Source organism: Bombus flavifrons, chromosome 18, assembly GCF_040668555.2.
Source record: "Bombus flavifrons isolate JBK064 chromosome 18, iyBomFlav1_principal, whole genome shotgun sequence".
Taxonomy (NCBI): domain Eukaryota; kingdom Metazoa; phylum Arthropoda; class Insecta; order Hymenoptera; family Apidae; genus Bombus; species Bombus flavifrons.
In genome coordinates this window covers 2,858,582-2,878,035 of record NC_138459.1, presented here as the reverse complement: position 1 = coordinate 2,878,035, position 19,454 = coordinate 2,858,582, and the positions used below count along the sequence as shown (strand labels likewise).

The following is a 19,454-nucleotide window of genomic DNA, read 5'->3' as shown; positions in this document are numbered from 1 at the left end:
ATTACCCGTGTAATTCTTTTTCAGCCGGCGATATCCTACGGGCGAGACGGCCAGCTCTTTTTCTTCGCTTTTCGCGCCGATCCGCCGAGTTAACGAGGCCGGAACATTTAATCCGGCGTTCATTAAGGCGTCAAAAATTTGTTATCTCGGTCGCGCTGCAGAATAAAGGCATTCCGCTTTTACCTGCGTATCGTTGGAAGATCCAACGGCAATCGTCGCCAATAAATGGCCAACGAACGCCACCAATATACTTCTCGTTTCTTCATGAAATATCAGAAAGCCAGTTTGTTCTCTCCGCCGATCGACGAATCGTTTCGTCTCTTTGAACGCGGACCATTCGTAGCATGGATGGATCTACCTCACACGTGTTATCTGTCGTAGGAACTTCCTGTCTCCCCGAGACACAGCCCGAAAAAAAATTAAAGGATATGTCATTTAGAAGACAGGGGGGTTTCGTCTAAATCACTACGACTAACTCCAGCTAACGATTCCTATAAATACGGCGATATAATACAGCGACGATAAATTGATCACGTTGAAGTTGGAAATGGCGCAATAACAAAATATAAAGTTCCTACGATCTGACATAAAAATTCACGCTCCGCTCGAGCATTCGCCGTTCGTTCTCTTTCCTTTCGGCACCGAATGTTAATAACTCTTGCTAGACGACCGATTCGCCACGCGGTGATTTGCATATTAATTAAATAGCAATTAACTCGGAATATTCGTTGGTTGTTTGTTATATTTCGACGACGAGTAATCGTCTGTCGCAATTTCTCCGTTATTATCGTCATTCGAATTAAAATATAATAAAGTTCTGTTTCGATCAACGATTGCGATCGTTTATTTCGCGTAATGAACATTACTCCATAAATTACGTAGCATTTCACGCAAATTTCAATGGCAAACCGTTCTCGCAATCGTCAATACCATTTCTCGTGATTCCCCACGACGACGATACTCTGTAGATTTTTCACCAGTTACCTTTCCCTTGTGTTCGTCACGGCCTCGACCTGCCTCGATCTTGGTCGGGGATCGGGTATTTTTAACTCATCATTAGGGGTCATTAAGCTCCAGCAACGGGGAGGAACGTCGACAGTGACCCTCCGAGCCAATTGCGGCTTCGTCGCTGTTAAAATTAAAATGTCGACCTTAACGAAGGGCCGGTTACGAAGGAAGGAAGGAAGCTTGCGTGCGTGTCCGTTATTAAAAGACCACGTAAAAAGGAAATTCGTAAATGTTAGAATTTAATCTTGAAATTAAGATTAACAAACTGTGGAAGACACAATGTTTGTGTTGAAACAATACTATATGATTTTTATTAAACAAAGTTATAGTGAAATACAAGTAAACGTTATGAATGTTGACAGTTGGCTAGTTATTCTCAGACTGACTAAATGATCCATGGCCCTTGAAAAGATTTTGAACCCCCACTCTCTATGCAGTAATGAGTGTGACCTGTGTGGATGCCTTTGTGGCGGCACGTGTCACGGAACCTTCCAGCAGCTTCGCGATACAAAGCGCTATGCCGTCAAAGCGCGACACCGACGTGCCGAATGTTCCATCCATATCCTTATACTTCTTCCGCCGAATTCTCGGAAGAGCATGCACGCGCTAGCAGCCGCGGTACATCTAACGAACGCACGCTAGTGGGGATAGCGCTGGGCAACGAAGGGAAGAATCCGATCGATCGATCACCTCATCTGTACGCGATTAATATCGTTGTATTCCAACAGTAAATATCAAAATCAAAAGCATGTCGTGAAACCGACAATACGAACAAATGTTACGTACTTACGGTCAAATTTATTCTACTAGTCGGACGTTGGATATCGATAAAAGTAGATAATAGTAAAATAGAACGATAATGATGTAACAATAAAAAAAAAAAAAACATCATAACAGCGATTGTATGGTGTCTGTACGATGAGCTGAAACGAAGAAGGGGAAGGAAGCGACGCAGCAGACAACGCGATGTGTCGTGCTACGAACGATGTATTATCAGAAGAATCAGCTGCTTCGAATAATTCTGATTCATCATAGTAGCGGTGGTAGCAGATCGAAGATTTAGAAACCTCTCCGATGGAATTTTGGGATTTTCCATTTAATCTTTTAGCACGACGAATAACGGGATTTTTACACTCACGTTGTACCGTAACTCCGTACTAAACAACACTCGTAAAACTCATTCATACAAATATAACGGGCAATTGTTTGAAAATGGAGAAGAAAACGGTCCACGATTACCTGACCCTGATTTCGCGAGCCACTCGTCGTCCCTCCATCGACGAACGTTGTACGCGCCTGGAGAAACCAGGTCCATCGTAATCTCGAGAGTCCACGAGACAGATCAAGCGTCGTCGGGCGTCGGTGTTTGCTCCAACTTATTTATTTTTCCGCGGAAGACAGAGCTTGGCCGGGAAGCGTAGCTCGACACTGCAGAAAGCGGAAAGAGAAGAAGAGAGTTGGCCCCGAGGGCGCGTTGGATTTCCATTATGCTAAACCGCAAATGGAGTCCTGCGATCGAGTGTCTCTCTGTGCCACCCCTGGAGGCGCACAAAGCCGCTGGAATAAGGCTCCTAAGGTGTAATGTTACCGAGAAATTAAATTCTCTCGTTCTCTGCGACCGCCTTCGCCACCGACTCACCCCATCGTCCGATTCCTGCCTCTCTTTTTCCTTGCCTCTTGCTACAGGCCGTTTCACGGACCGTCCAGGGATTCCTCGAGCCAAAACACTGTTTTTCCAACCAGCCCTTCCTCCGTTTCCTCTCACTCGTTCGCGTCACTACCACCGTTCGCGGAGAGACGCGATCGCGAGGAAAACGCGTCAGCGAGAGGCGTCAATTCTCGCTACGATTCTGATAATCGACGCCGCGAATTAGTCGTTCCCCTGTTTCGATTAAGATAACAGCGGTAGTTCAAACGAGTTTAACACTGAATCGACAGGGTTATAAATATGAACTTTGTCACGAAAACGTCACAAATGATTCAACACGATGACTACTAACTAATGTTTGTCGCAATAATTCGACCCGACTGACTTTACGATATCTCTCGACGTATTCGTTAGACTAAGCGACTTTAATTTTATTCGTCGGAATCTCCCGACGCGTTCCGTTCGAATCCTCGAATGACACTGATTGCCCCTTCGATTTTTTCTTCTGTCTTCTCTGGGAGACGACCCCAGCACGCTCGGGTCACGCCACCGTTCGCGCCTATGATCACGTATACGTCACCTTCTTTGTGTAGATAAAATAACGGACCGAAGGCGAATCGACGTTTCGCTAGAACTCGCCGCCGCTCGACGACAACTATGCCGCTATGTCGCTACATTGTATACATTTCGCCGGTCCCATAAGACGATCTGTCTGCGACACTGTAGTACCACGAGCGACGGTTAGGGACGCTAGAGGGGCCTACGATAAGCCTCGTGGCCTAACGCTCTTTGCTAGTCGTAAATACGGATAAGAGGTGCTACAGAAAACTGGCAGAAACGTTCGATCGATCGTAATGGACTATCGATCTCGCGTGCGTTTTCGATTCTACGTTAATTATTAGACGGCCGACGTAATATCTAAGAGCAATAGAGAGCACATTCGAGGATGGAAAATCATCTTGGAAAAATTTCTTTCTGTAAACTACCTAACAGCGAACCTGCAAACAGCGCCAGTCTTATTGAACGAGCTGTACGTTGCTCTCTTCCTCCGGCTTTCTTGTCACGGCACAAATGAACCCGCAGCGCACCGTGTCGCCGGCGTGCGCCGCTATCTGCACACGTATGCGAACAAAAGGATTCGCCTGACATTTGAGCTTTTTGCCGAGGAGCACGTCCTCGACGATGATTTTCTCAGGTTTTCTTCGCGCGAGCCAGCCCTTCCAGTCGTCACGGTGAATTACGGTGAAGAGCTCCTGGTGAATTTTGATCGCAGCCAAAGACGCTCGAGACCTCGCTGCTCCCTTGGCGACGCTCGTCTCGCCGGAAACGATTTCTCCGTCGAATCGTCCGTCGTCGATCGACCGAAAGTAGAGCGTCTAGGTTTCCCTCGCGACACGGACCTTGGCTGCGAACGACAAACGCGTTTCAAAGCTCAGGCGCGGTCTCGAAATTCACAGCAGCTTTTCGTCTCTTTGTTCCGCGCGATTCTACGAAGACTGGACGTGGAACAAACTAACCGCGCACTGTTATCGAGGCGTCAGCCCTATCGCGGACGGTCTCGAACAAGGTTCTCGAACTTCTCCGATGCGAGATGCGAGATGCGAGATGCAACGGAAATGCGAGATACCAGTCGAAAGGCGGACGAACACATCGATTCGAACCATGATTCTAGCACAGTTTTCTTCCGAAACTTTACAAAAGTATAAATATTGAATCTCTATTAGCAACTGCAAACTTTGCGCGCAAGTTAATTTTACCGACTATCAAATGGAAAATTTATGAACGCTTTCTTTGGATATCTTTATAAGATCTGTGTAAAATTTTTGAAATATACGGTATATGTCAGAATAGTCGGTCCATTGTCAGTTTTCGTAATACGGTGTTCTACGTGCGGTATTGTAAAAATTTCATTATATCTTTTCGAGTCATGAAAGTGCGTCGGTGCGGTGTAGAAATGGTACTTATAAGCATCGAAGCACTCGATTAAAATCAAATTCTCGTGATGTTAACTCACATCGCTACGATTTTCAACCCAGAGAATCGCGTAAGAATCTCCACGCCGTAACACAATAGCATCGCATTGCTGACAATACGACACAGAAAATGGTAATTTTCCTGGCAAAATGTATCAATCCGGTATTTGCATCGGCGAAAGACGGCGAACGGACGTCTCAATTAAGGTATTATTCCGAGGGCCAAGGAATCAAAGACGGGGCTCGCGGAACTGTAAGGCGATCCCGTTTGGCGAGAGAGGGACGGACGGTTGATGGAGGTCGAACAAAGAATATTCTCGAATAACTTTGGAAATCCGTGGAGTTCGAAGCGTCGCCACGGAACGCCGGACTCATTACCATCCATCGTACTTCAACAGAGATTTTTTCCCCGTCGTCGACGTTTCCGTGCCGTGAACGAACGGCGAAAATTAAGGTACGCCTTTCATCGCAATACTGCGAACGCGGCACGAACGAGATTAGAGCGGCCTCGGGGCGTATCTCGTCTTTCGAATTAGCGCGAAACTCATCTCGCTTGTATCTGTCGGAAACGAGAGGAACGACCAACCAGCGAAAGGGAAGAACGAATCGTTGGGGCGAATGGGGCCCAACCGCGAACGTCAATTATTAAATGATTCCTGTTTTTCGTTATCACGAGATCTCTTATTGGTGTCTAAAGTCCAGAGGAATGAATAGAGTTCGTATATTCCGTTGGATTTTCTTTTAATCAGTTGTTATGGCGAATTTAGACTCTACACTTTAGACGTGAATTACGGATTCATCGGTAGTGAAAGGCGTCGATCACGAATCTTCATTTTGTATAGAACGTTTTGTATAGAACAAGCAAATAACTGTTTAAGATTCTTCCGCGACGGCTAAATCTATTAGCTCAATTACAAGAGTCACACAATAGTGAACTAGCGATATTTTAAAAACTAGCGAGACGAATTCGACTAGTGTAAATATTCAAACTTTCATCTTTCACGTTCGCTATGGATGAAAAATAATCGGCGATGCATATCCAAAGTACAAGGTATATTATAATTCGCTTTAAGCTGAATAATCCGCAACAGAACAGAGCGTATAGTGTTCGATGCGTCTTCTACAGCGTACCCGTTAAAAGGTTTTCCCCGACTGAGTTATACCACCCTTTTCCGCACCATCCCTCCCTATTAGTAGCGCAAGCCAGAAAAATATATTTCCGTGTCTTTAATACGTCGAATTTCACAACGCGTCGACACTCTCGAACGTATTCTCGTTCTCCAAATCGTACTATTTTATCGTAATAAAATTTTCATCCATTAAGTAGAAATTTTCATGAAAAAAAGGAAACAATTATTCCAGCCCGGGGACAGCAACGCGTAAAATAGACGGAAAGAGAAGCGGCAAAAGGAGGAAGAGCATCGAACAATGCCGTTTAATTTCCGAAAAAATGTCCGCGCCATGCAAGTTACGAGCGGCCCATCCTATCCTGGGTGACGGAGAATTTATCAAACGAGAGATTGTCGAGTCGAAACTCTACGCGTATTCTGCTCGCAAGAAGAGCAGAAAAGAGGTGGGGGGGGGGGGAAGGGAAAGAAGAGGATGGTGGAAAATAGAGACGAAGGTGATCGTAGAGAAGGGACAACGAGAACGAGGGAACGCTCGGCCGCAAACAACGGAATTCTACTTGGTGAAAAATTTTCCAGCGTGTCGCTGCTCGGTGATCCTGTCAAATTACACCCCCGACCCGTTGCCCTGCATCCCGCGCCCCATCCACGGTTCCCGGTGTTCCCGTCATATTTCGTAATATCGCGGAATCTCGAGGTGGGCCAGTCGCCGAGCTGGCAGGATACCGGTGGCTCGGTAAATCGTTTTCGAATGGAAAGGAAAACTGGTTACACCGTGGAAGGAGTGGGAAATGGAAGACGCTCCTCTAGCCAGGCCGAGTGAAATGTAATGTCGAATGGCGGAGCGAAGTAGGAAATAGAGCGGGTGGCCTCGAACAGCACGGAAAACACCGTAGAAAAATCATGAGTTACGGATTGCGAAAACAGTCGGACAGATGGACACAACGAGTTCCGATGTTTCAGGTTAACGTTTAACGTGTTTTCTATCGATGTCAGGCGCGGGTGACACTTGCAGATTGATTTACATGTAAATTTATTGATTCTATCAGTATTTAACAGATCCTGTCTACATTACGACTGAAACAATTGTAAAATGCGAAGATGAATTCATCGTGTTTAGTAACGAATAACGTATTGCTCTATTATTATATATTATTATATATTTTAATTTCATTCTTACAAGTCTTTCTTTACTCTGACATTCGTCATTCCGTTCCGCTTCTATGCCGTTTCGTAGCGTTACTCGGAATATTTCTCATCGTTGACTATAATTTGTCAACTGAAAAGACTCTATTCGACCTTATTTTTACGAATTATCTTATTTCACATTATCTTATGAAACGATCTGACTGTAACTGACGTGATTGATATACAGAAGGGGAACACAAATTTCAGACAGTTATAACAGAAGTATATTGGATTAATAAATATGTTACGAGACAGCACAGGAAACGCGAAACACGATTTGTAGTAGATATTTCGTTGCAATCCGTCATGGTAACGAAACAACTAGCATTAAATTAGATTATACCCTAATACGTATCAGATTATTTTATTAGATTATGTCTAAACCGATAAGAAAAACCAATAATAGACTAACAAACGGCCAATACAAGAATCAAACCATCGATTATTCTTCAAGCTTCTTAAGACACTACGAAAACTAACCGAATAAATGCGATTACAGTCTCGATCGAAACCAGTGGAATAAGAAGGAGCGGCAGCAATTGTAAAAGCCGTAGATATGAAGTTGCTCCGGCATCGATTTCTCGTCGGAACGGAGAGAACACGGTTCTCGGAAGGTTCGGTAAGAAGCGGAAGACGAGAAGCAAAAAGCTGATGTAAGAAGGAGCATGTTGGAAGAGGAACGCCTGGCTGAGGAACAATGCGGCCACGCTACGGGGGAGTGAACATTTCTACGGATTCGCGGCTAGGAACACACGTCGAAGAGACTTCTTTTGTTCCGACTGGCAAACGTACCGGGGGCCCAGAGATCGGCCATTTGCCAAACGAGATCGAAGATTTGCGCCGTTGCGCCGTTGCGCCGTTGCGCCGGTTCGTCGGTTATTATCGTCAACGCGTACGGATGACGACGGAGGAAAAAGGATAACGGAACGAGGCGCCAGTGGTTTCCTCGACGTGGACGATCTTTCCTTTTCCACGAGGAAACCCGAAACCAAGAAAATGTATATCAGAAGCAAGGCAACAGCGACATCTTCTCTTTTGCCAGTCATTGACTGCCAGTCAATGAACAACAAGTAGAGCTTCTACGCAATTGTGCGAAATTTAGCACAGAATGGACATAACGCATGAAAATATAATAAATATCAAAATATCAAATATCAAGTTTCTTTCCTCTGTTTGGACGCTTACTCCTCGTTCGATACATTGATTCTTATCGATTCGCGCAAAACGTGATACTCAACTCTCCTTATCAAAGGAACAATTGCGCTCTCGATACGAATGAGACTAACGATATCGTTTTTGAGTTAACTAGCGAGTGGATCGTCATGCATGTATTTAACGAGTACCGAGTAAAATTGGAAACCGTATCTCGAGTCGACGACTCGCGAATTCGTTTAATCGCGAATGCGCGAGTAAAGACGAAATATCAGCGAAGATCCGATGCTCGTTGGGACGTGCATAGATCGAATTTCCATGGAGACGCTAGCCTGGAAAAGCGTTCCGTCGTAGTCCCTGATATCTGCCACCAATTATCGCATCCCTCGCTCTCGGTAGCAATTAACATACCTCTTTGTTGTCTTTCCCAAAATTACCGGAATTCGAGGAGGACGAAGATGGTAGGGGAGCAACGCGACAGAGGAACAACGAAGCCGAATTCACGACAATTTGCCACACGCATCGAGAGTCAAACTCCCTTCAACGCTTTCCGTGACTCCAGCATCCCCCCTTAAGATTCCTCGAATTGAATCGACGCGGTAACCGGTGTAACGCCAACAATATCATCCCCTCGCTCGTCCCAGCCGCATCCTCCTTCTCTCATCCCTCTTACTCTCATCTTCGTCATCGTCTTCCTTGTCTTCGTCGTCGTCGTCGTCGTCTTCGTCTTCGTCTTCGTCCTCGTCATCGTCGTAGTCGTCGTCGTGGCTTACACAATTCCGTGTGCCGCGTGGAGCCAATTACAACGTAAGAAACGTTAACTTAGTTTGTCAAGCAGTTAACACGGGAGAGCTCCTTCCAGGGACGAGGGTGCTTGCGCGCCGATAGCGCCGCCACCAGCTGAAGAGATAACTAGTTTGAGCCCGAGCCAACCCTGTTCCATCTCCTATGTGTTCGCCATCCACGCAGGTATCCTACGCTATCCTCCCCTTTTACTTCGTTCCCCCTTCTTTCGTTGAAACATACAATCGTCCATCTATAAAATATTTAGGCTAATTATTAATTTTACGAGTGAATTTTCTATTTAGAATTTAAGGGACCCTTTCGTTGCAACCAGTCGTATCATTGTGTTTCACCGTAGTTACGAAAGAAGCAATTAGCTGAAGTAATTATCGATTGAAAATTACACGGTTTTCGACAATTCGTTTCGACCTCTTTGTTACCTGAATCGTCTCTTCGATATCTAGCTTAGGAAGACAGAAGAGACGTCTGTATACGCTTGCGTAGCCACGAAGCCGAGTCCGCGTAGCTGCGTTCGAGGAGTCGACGGAGTGCTTCGGCAGCCTGAAATTCCAGGACCGACTGTTCAGGTTCCAACAGTTCGGCGCGAAACCGAGCCCCGCCGCACGCGTATCTCGGATATTTGAGTGCGTGTGTGTGCCACGGCAGTTAGGAATTCCGCATGCACGAACGTCGGTGAAAGAGAGGAGGGGGCCGAGAGGAGCCGATTATTGCTCGTCAAGTTCGAGATCGAGTGCAGTAACCGGGACTAGGCAAGACGTTTAGGATCATTATTTATCCTCGTGCGGAATAATTTCGCCGCGCTACAGCCTGCCTCCCGTCCGACGCGAGTTCGTTGACCTATCGGAATTCCTGACATCTGCCGTCAACGGGCATTTTCATTAGCGCTGTTAATTAAAGGAGACGCGAGCTCCGTCTCTTGTCCCCGGCAGCGGCGAATATTTTCGCGCTGGCCGGCCCATTAAAGCGGGCTCGCGTTCTCCGGCAAAAATTCAATACGCGCGGTATTTCCACGCGTTTATAAATTTCTCATTATTTCCGATTCGTCTTCCGTTCGAACGACGCCGATGAAAATATCGCCCGCCGAAACACGAAGAGTTAACAGTAACACGGTTCAAATATATTAACGCAAATTTTCATTATACTATTCCAACAACGCCGTGTCTCATCGATGACGCAACAGCCAAAAGATATGCCTGCCGAGAATCCCCTGTATCTAGTCACTCGGTTGGCGACACGCCAATAAAAACCCTCGTAAACTGTAAGCTGCGGAAATGAGGCACGCGAATTGCTAATAGACTACGACTACCGACTACGATTTGCAACATTCCTTTCTATCCGTCTTCAAACCAACCAATCTTCCATTCTCGATTAATATCGTCGCCTTTGAAAATCGTTAAAATCACGTTGGTAATGGCGAATCAGCCAACATACCATTAGCACGGTCGGTGCAGCTATTCGAAAAAGAATCCAAGTTGAATTTGAATCGATGAAGCTTCAAGCAGCGAGAGAAACGAGAAGGAGGCGAGGGCAATTCCACGCGGCAGCCAATTACGTTTCAAGGGATTGCGTTTTGCCGCGAGTTACGAGCTCTCGGTGGCGCGTCGACGGGTGTGGGACGGCTCCGGGAGGAGGTAAGACGTGGCTCGAGCGACGGAAGGATCTTGGTCGCAAACTTATTCGAGTTATAACAGTTGCGAGCCACCTTGGGCATCGTAGCTTGGGACTCGAGGCGCGGCACAGGGTACCCAGCCAGCTCGTGACACGGGAGTTGCCTCAAAGTGCACAGGGACTACGAAACGTCGAGCGAGTTTCCCCCGGTGTCGTGTTACGCCGACATACCTCCGACGTATCACCTTTTGAGCACGCACCTGCACTAACTAGTGAATCTGCTTTCAATTAGCTATGCCGGTGATATGGGTTACGCGGCGCGGTGCCGCGCCGGCCCACGTCGAGGGGGTCGTAATGCCCTCACTTCCTAATGAACTGCAGCCTGTTTCCTCTAGTCGTTCGCTGTTTTACGCGTCTCCTGAGTTTCGACCGACGACGCTGTTCAAACATTCGTCGAATTAAAAGCGAATTGCTTCGCCGATTACACGATTCTCGCGTACCGGATTATACTTCCATTTCCAACTATTCCGTTTCCATCGCGACATTAATACCGGACAAAGCGAGAAAATGACCAGGCAAAGGAATATCATTTCGATTGATTATCTTTGACAAGTCTGAAAAGTTTCCTCCTTTTTACAAGGAAATAATGGATGCATAACACATTTTCAGTTTTATATTATTTTATCGCACTATGTATGATCGTAATAACAGAAATAGAGTAAAACGGTTCACACATAATTCGATGAAATAATATAAGAAAGAAAATATCGTGCATCTATTATTTGCTCATAAAATGAAAGAAGCTTTTGGGCGCACAACCTAATAGAAACTACTACGTGTTCTATATCGGATGGATAACGGCGCTATCGAGAGAGCATTATCCGCAGACGTTTTTGTAAGAACTTTTTTTTTTGGCAATTACGTCAGCGATCTCGGATGAGTCAGCTCGTACTGGGTATTACGGTGAAAAAGTGGTCCAAACAGCGTATAGAAGAGAATAAATATGTTGCGCAAGAGGAGACCTCGTTGATTTATTTTAACAAGATTCGATACAATCGTAAAAATAGTGACGAGTATTGGCTAGAGGTTTCGCATCTACGAACGAAGTTGATTCCGCTTGCGCCGTCGTGTTAACTATCTTCTCGCCTTTACATAATGCACGTTTCAAACGCCAACGAATCCTTTCAACCGAACAATGCTGCTTCTGAAAAAGGAGAACCTAGGAGATTGATCATGCAACGTGTCATGCAATGACTTCTAGCTGTTCGATCGTCTTCGAATCGACAAAAATGTGATCCGGCGCATTCGTACATTCGACGATTCGGAACACGCGTCCGTTGAAACCATAAGCTTAATCGTTATAGTCGATTAATCGATGCACCATCGATAAACGAGGAAAACGCTACGAAAGGAGAAGGTGGAGAAACGAGAAACAGCTTCGAGAAAGAGCAAAGTAATGACAGTAATTTTCTAAGAAAATACCGGGAAACCGCGGGAGAGTATGATACACGCGTGCAAATACTTTTTTATCGATGCATTTATATTCATAGCCCGTGAGGTTTCTTGTAGTCCGGAAGAAGGAGCGGGGTGGGATGGGGGGCGATAGCGGAGATGAGAGACAGTGAAACAAAAGCAAGTCTCGAAGAGAAGAGAGGGAGAGTGAGAGAAAGGATAGACGCAGAGCTAACAAGTCGAAGTAGCGAAGGGTGGTCAGGGGTTGGTGGCGGCGGTAGCGATGGTGGAAGGAGACGAACCAAGTCGTGCTAAGCAACTTAGATTAGTTGAATCGACTGGCCTCTGCTGGCGAACCGCCAGGCCAAATTGTCAAGAGAATTGCTCTCCGGTCTTGCCGCTACACCGCGCGCCGCCATTCCTCACCATCGTTTTCTTCCCCCTTTTCTGCCGATGTGCTCTCTCGTGCGCGGTAAAACAAAACGAATAACCGTGAAAGCCCGTCGCGTTCCCGTAGACCCCGAAGAAATTCCACCAAATATCCTGTCGCCGTTCCCCGATAAATACAATTTCTACATATTTTTGTCAATTACTATCTTATCTGTACGAAGAATCGCTTCAAACTGTCATTACATAGCGCTTTTGTATCCGCCCCGGTCACTTCGATTCGCAAACTCGATACCGAATACGCGAACGAATAAATTTGAAACGGCAACGAAATCGATCGGCTAATCCGATTAGATCGTCGGCCAATTCCCCGATTCGAAAAGTTGGACACAATAAACGATCAAAATGGTCCCTGGCGTGTCCTGCATCTACGGTAAAAATAATTGTTCCAAGGACGTTCCAAGTTGACCAAGTTGAGTACGTGTTACTGCACGTCGGGGGGGGGGGGGGCGGTTTTATCTCGATCCTTTATTTCTTACGCGGCCGATCGAACCTGTATAGCTGCTGGCACGCGGTCTCGTTTTATTGGATTCCGTGCAAGGGCGGCGCCGTTTTTCCAGGTTACCGGCCGATGGAGAAGCAGTCGCGTCCTCATCTATCATCTGCCTGCACCGGCGCCCAAGTCATTTAACAAACGTCTCCGTCAGATTCCATATTGCGGGCTACGCGCGGCGGCCGTTTTCCTTCTTTTCCAACCGTTCGATCGTTCGAACCGCCCCTTTCTGTCCCCCTTTCCTCCACACCGCCCTATAGTGTCTCTCATCGAATCCCGGCTGTCGCCGATTTTCATTCTCTCTCGTGACTTTCCGCCAGTTACGTGCGTAGAAAAGACGATGCCCGGCCATGACTGCGTAATTTCGTACGTTCCAACGATTCCCTCGCGGTTTCACCTCATCGAACGACCAGTTATAGCGCGGATTTTGTCAAGTACAGATTCCAGTAAATCGCTATGCATTTACGTATCCATAAGCGTTTATAAGCGCCAAGTCGGAAAGTAGACGCTGCTTCACTTGTAATTGGCCGCTATTTTGTATTTTACCATCTGAGCCTCTCGGAGAATAAAATAATCCATCTTTTGCCAATTTCTCGGTTTCGTTACTTTCGCAGGTTCGTTTATTCTAACAAGACGACAGCACGAACGATAGTAGATTCCAAGATCAAAAGGACAATGTTCGTAACTTTTCATTTTTCTCTACGTTTCAATTTATGGAATCGATCGATGTGCCTTTCCAACGACTTATTTAACGATCTATTATTATTCTCATTAACTTCGTTATTATTGTCCGGCATGTAACGCGAAGTAAAAATCGAACATCGATTTAACAGGTTGCGTCTGCGCTTCTAATCAAATGTTTTCCAGAAATTAGCGTCGAACGTTTCGCCTCTAATTTTCCAAGATCTCCATTTCCTACCTCTTACGTAATACCTTTCCTTCGTCCCTTGTCCGTGCTACAATCGTTCATCCGTAGGAGAAAAAATGGCAAGGGCACGAACTTCCCAGTAACAAACAGCAAGGGACTCCTGTAATTTCCCGCGGCCCGATATCTTTATTACCCGGCTGGGGATAAATCAACGGTTATCGCGGCCGGCGAGGCGACATTTACACCAAAAATCAAGATGGAAACTCTTCTGGAGGATAGGCAACGCGAGAATTACTCCAGCCTGATAAATGCCCGGCCGGCGGCGAGTGATCGATAACAAAAACTACTCGACAAGCTGTTAATCCGAAGGACAATTGTCGTATCTCGTCGCGCTAACAAATCACGACCTCTCTCTCCTTTTGTCCGTTCTTCGCCAACAACGACAACGTAGATATTGTACGGCGATCGTGTCACGGCACGAAGCTCACGGCACGAAGCTCTCGGCGAAAGCGAATTGCGGCTTTGTCGCCAAACTCAAATCCTTGCAATAATTGGGAGAAACGGAGTTTGGCGTTGGCTCGCTCGAAACTCCGCCGCTGCCTTCGTTCGCCGAACGTACACACACTTCGGAAATTGTGCCACTCTAATCCGACGTGAAACCAATGCGAACACACACGTAAGGTACACACACGAGTATGCGATTTTTTCAACGAAATGCACCAAACGCAGTTGCCGCAGCGATATTCATTTTACCACTGTTAAAATTTGGAGACGAGCAGGGAAACGCGACCCTTCGCGTTTGACGCATTTGCAAATCCCATTAACGTCCTCGAAAAGGAAAAGGGATCGCGGAAGCTTCTCCTTATCTCCGGCGAGTCTGTCCCGTTGTCAATTACCCGGATCTTGTAACGACCGACAGACAGAGCGGGGAGTTTACGTCGCAATTGGAATCGCGTTTCCAGCGGGGACACAAATTTTCCGAAGGAGCAGCAGAAGCACCCTTGTCAACGCGGGAAATTGAATCTCCTCGCAGAAATCACGTTCGAGAGAAAATATGTATAAAAGAAAAGAGCGAACGGCGGCCGTCCCGCTAAAAATGTCCGAAATCTATCTTGTCGGCGAGCCATCCTGCAGCGATATTAAACATGATTTAGCACGCACCAGTGGATCCTGCTGCTATTCAACCCTCTCTATCGAAACCCGTTTCCATTGACACCTCGCGACTTTATCAAGGCGCAACTGTTACCCCCAGTCATATTTTCCCGCCGTTTATCACCCAACTCGCTGAGACTCTACGTTGTATCGTTTTTCCAGAGGATCGAACGGCGATACGAGAGAACGTTTCATCCGGAGAACTGCGAAGAAGAGGCCCCGTTTTCTCGTAGCAAATGTCTAAACGTTCATTCCCACGATCCATTCCCAGCAACCTATCCCCGTTTCCGCTGGCCTTCTCTCAGCGAGTCATCGACAAATGCATTGGCGCCGTGGTTTCGACCAGTTGCCAGGAGGAAACTGATACGAAACGTCCAAGACCGATGGACGCTGTCTCGAACCGGTTTATCGCCGCTCGAAATCCTTATCTGTCCGGAGGGTAATCTCGGGGAATCCCTTTTGCGCGTTGTTATCTCGTTTCGAGACCGCAGCATGTTCTGCAAGGGGACGAAGAACGAACGGATGCGACGCCAACGAAAACGACGCCACCGCAACTTTTTAACCGTGCTCGATAAATCTGCTTGCTTCCCTCCGTCCATCTCCTACTTCCGTCTCTATCTCTGCCCGATCCCCTCGTCCTTCGTGTACACGCCTCGATTCTTTCTCTTCTCGTGAGATCTCCTATTTCGTTATTTTCGTTATTGTTTCTCTCTTCTTCGGTGTTCTCCAGAGGCGACCGGTAGTCCCTTCCTCTTGGCATTGTCTCAGCAACGCTGGTCAAGGGTTTGCGCTATCGATTGGCACGGAAATTCAATAAGCCACGATGAACTACGATGAACCACGTCTAAATAAAGAGCCCGTGGTCGGCGCACATCCAATCCCACCAGTTCCGAGGACACCGACCGAACGCCGTTGCTGGCTAATTTATTTCTAATTTCTTGTTACTCCTAAGTCGTCGAAATTAAGATCGAAAGATCGATGATACATTAGAAAAGTCGTAAACGACGAGATCGTTTATACGTAAAATGAACGATAAAAACAAACGTATTATATGTCGCTCTGAAAGGTGATCCTTTAGATAGTGAAAAACGAAGAATCCTTTATTCCTTCATCTTTTTGCCGCGCGATGCTACGTGATTTTATACCCAGTATTCTCTTACGTATATAATCCAACTAATACCGTTTACATTCGGCGAAACTTTGCAAGCGTCCAATCCGAACTGGAGAGTTTTTGAAATAACTAATTCGTAGGAACGAACCGAATAGTATTCTCAAATTGAAATTTAGCCGCGACCATCCGGAGGGTCCGTTACGCGGGATATTAACACGACTTCTCCCGCAAACAAGAAAAATCTTCCCTCGAAGGAAGACTCGTCACGGCGTCTTTGTTTTCGTTTTAAGCGTCACCGAAAGACTTATTAAATTATCTTAGCCGCCACTCTGTTTCGCCTGCGGCTTTTTCCGACGACTCGCTTTCGCGCCTTACTTCCCCGCTTATTCGATCTTTCTTGTTTCATCCTTTTGCGTCGCAACCGTCGCGTCCGCTGTCCCACAAACCAGATTCGCTTCTTCCCTCTGTCCGCCTAGCCCTGCGCCTCGTCGCCGTTTTCAACGGTGCTCTTGCCCCTCTGTGCTTTCTTCGTTTTATAACGATCCCGGATACCGTTAAATTCTATTTCGACTTTATTTCCTGTGAAATAAAATGGGCCGACATTACACGCTTCTTCCGGCTGTCACGGATTTTCACGTTTTCAACGTTATTCGCTGTTGTTCGCCGCGTTTCCTCCTTCACCGATACATTCCCCTTTTTTCATCCAGTTTCAAGGAATCTGTCTGTTACAAAGAAACCTTACCGGTTAGTTACCATTTCCTTGCATCCTGTTCGCGATAGAAATGCTCGATTTAGAAGGTTAAGTTAAGCGATTAAAGAACACGAATCTACGACAGGAAACACGGCAGTCGTTTGCGCCGAGCTTTCTCGTAGTTTTTTTTTTTCTTTTTTTCCTAGCGGCTGACGGCCAAATCTGCGCAGTGAAACGCAGACGTAGATCGTGCAATTTCCACGCGAACTGACCGCGATAAAAACCGCTCGTCCTGCTCGAAATCACATTTCAACGATCCGCAACTACGGAATCGATATTTCCATCTGAAATTAAGGGATGTTCGATGGATGGGCCGATTCGCGCGGCCTGATGAAAATACTTTCGATGCATTCGAAAGCTCCGCCCATATGAGGTGGTGATTTTCCAGTGGCCGAAATATTCGCGAAAGTAGCCACTTGGCGAATATTCCCTGTAAATCGACGAATCGCGCGGCATCGCGATCTGCAAAGTCAGATTTGTTGCCGTAGGGGTAAGCTGATTTCGCTGTTTGGATGCCGTACGAACGAGTTTTCGCCCCATCTTTCTATCCATCCTTTTTTTCTTTCTTTTTTTCTTCCCCCCCCTCCCCCCCCGTAGCGACAGGAACCACGTATCTTGCTACGCTCGATCCAGTTGCTCGTATTTCGAACGGATTGGAATACAGTGACAGGTTTGCGAATTACGATCGCGATCATTCGACGCGTGCGAGATTCAGTTTCGACCGACCGACCCTTGTAGCAAACCCGCCTCGATCGTTACACGTTTACACGCTCGCGGATCCCTCGAAGAAAGGGGGACTCGAAATTAATGGATCCTTTATGGCTACTCGATGATACCTCGATGCCCTCTTAATGCGGTCGTTTATCTTTCGTCACGATTGTTCTCGTGTACAACCGACGATTAAAGAGGCCGTACGTATTACGACGGAGGGAAACTCTCTGTGGAAATACGACTGAAGAATTGAAATGGCAAGATTGTTGCGCCTTTTGTCAGGAAAGACCATCCTCGGAGTAAGTTGCATTTCTCATCGAGCGAATTTATCATTGTAAAAGAAAAAGGGACAAAGGAGAGAGAGAGAGAGAATATTTCTGTATGCGATTGAAACTAAATCGAATCATCGTGCAACGTCGCAGGACGGTTTTTTGCATAATTCATGTCGCGAGAGAAAAATCTTATTGTGGTTCGGAATGGCGCGTAGTAGTTGGCGCGGTCGGGAGTTTTTCTTTTAAATTATTCAGCGTCAGGTGGCGAGTATTGCGAAACAATCCTTTTATAAAAGTCATTTGCGAGACTGTATCCAACGAACAAAGAACCTCTCAAGCTGTACAGTTCGTTGGTTTTGACGCGTTTCCGCCGAGTTTTCTCGAACGAACGTGTCTTCGGATTGTTGCGTCGCTTTCGAGCGAACGTTTCAATACGATTTACCGAGCGTCGAGCACCCGCCCTTCGCAATCCCTATTTCCATAAATAATGACAAATTAAAAGATACAATGCGCCTGGCCAAACAGTGCCGACGTGGATTGCGATTGAACGTACTGAACGAGCCCCTTTATTATAATCGTTCGTTTCTCGAAAAAGTATTTAAATAAATGCTGTTCATCGCGGTTCCCGTTGTAAGCCGCTACGTAAATTTATCGAATCCATTGTATCGGAAAAATTGTTATGTTCGAAAGCCAGATTTCTGAAAGCTTTAACGTTATTGTACCGGCAGAACATTTTAATTACGTAAAACGTTTCCCAATTGTTCCTACAGCTGCATACCTACGAACGTATTATGCTACCGACCGTATTAACGAAATTCGACGTAAAATCCAAGAGGGTACCGGGAATTATCAGACAATTACGTTAACAACCGATATACATATATGTACCATATACACATATGGATAATACGCCGATTTAAAAACCGTTGGATAATAATAAATTGTAATCGCGTTTAAAGGCGTAGTCTTTAATCACAGAGCGAATAGTGTCGGCCGAGAGTCTGTGTTCTTCGACTAGCTCAGTCGAACGTCTCGTGCCCGACGTTTCTTCCGACGATTCTGACCCGTGGCCCGCAATTCCACAGCTGACGTTTAATTAAGTGGACGGGGCGATTCGTTGGGTGTCCCGAGGCGGTCGACAAAGCCGGATAACGGAAAGAAACGGAGAAAAGCCGGCCAACCGCGGCTAAGGACGGTAAAGCTGCGAGAATCGCGGGTATCTATGCTTCTGGAAATTAATTACCGTTCGCGTCAATCCTGGCGTTAATAGCGCCGCTAAGTGCCAACGACAAACGGCCATCGTGGCATTTCTCGCGGCGAAAACTCGCGATTCAGTCGTTTCGCCGACGATTACCGAGCCCTAGGCCAATCTCGACCACTCTGTAATCCGTCTGCGAATAATTCCAGCTTCTCCGCAAATTTTAACGGCTTGTCGGCAGCGTAGGAAAACCTAAACGATCTCTGCTGGTGATCATCCAACGTGCATCGTAACACGTATTTGCGTATGTATCGCCTCTTTTCATTTCAGAAATACTTCTTATTATCTCGCCTTCGTATTTTTCCCTAACTATCGACACATTCTGTTTCTGCCATCGATTTATCGAATGCTATTCCAAACGACGACGGCGCAAAATAATGACTCGAGACTACACGAAACTAGACTGGACATCCGGCCACTCGATCGTCGCT

The 19,454-nt window shown here is 46.4% G+C and overlaps 1 protein-coding gene across 6 annotated transcripts in view; it reads right to left on the bottom strand.

Moving 5' to 3' along the window:
* The window catches only part of LOC138189011 (uncharacterized), a 252,813-nt gene that overhangs the window by 124,560 nt on the left and 108,799 nt on the right, over positions 1 to 19,454 (bottom strand). The window contains exons 1-2 of one of the 6 annotated variants that reach the window (XM_069131163.1): positions 2,648 to 2,792; positions 2,248 to 2,579 (exon numbers count right to left, since the gene is read on the bottom strand). The exons of the other annotated variants lie outside the window; for them this stretch is intronic. The gene's annotated coding sequence lies outside the window, so the exon portion shown is untranslated. Of the gene's footprint in view, positions 1 to 2,247; positions 2,580 to 2,647; positions 2,793 to 19,454 lie in introns of those variants that run through there. 6 annotated transcript variants of the gene reach the window in all.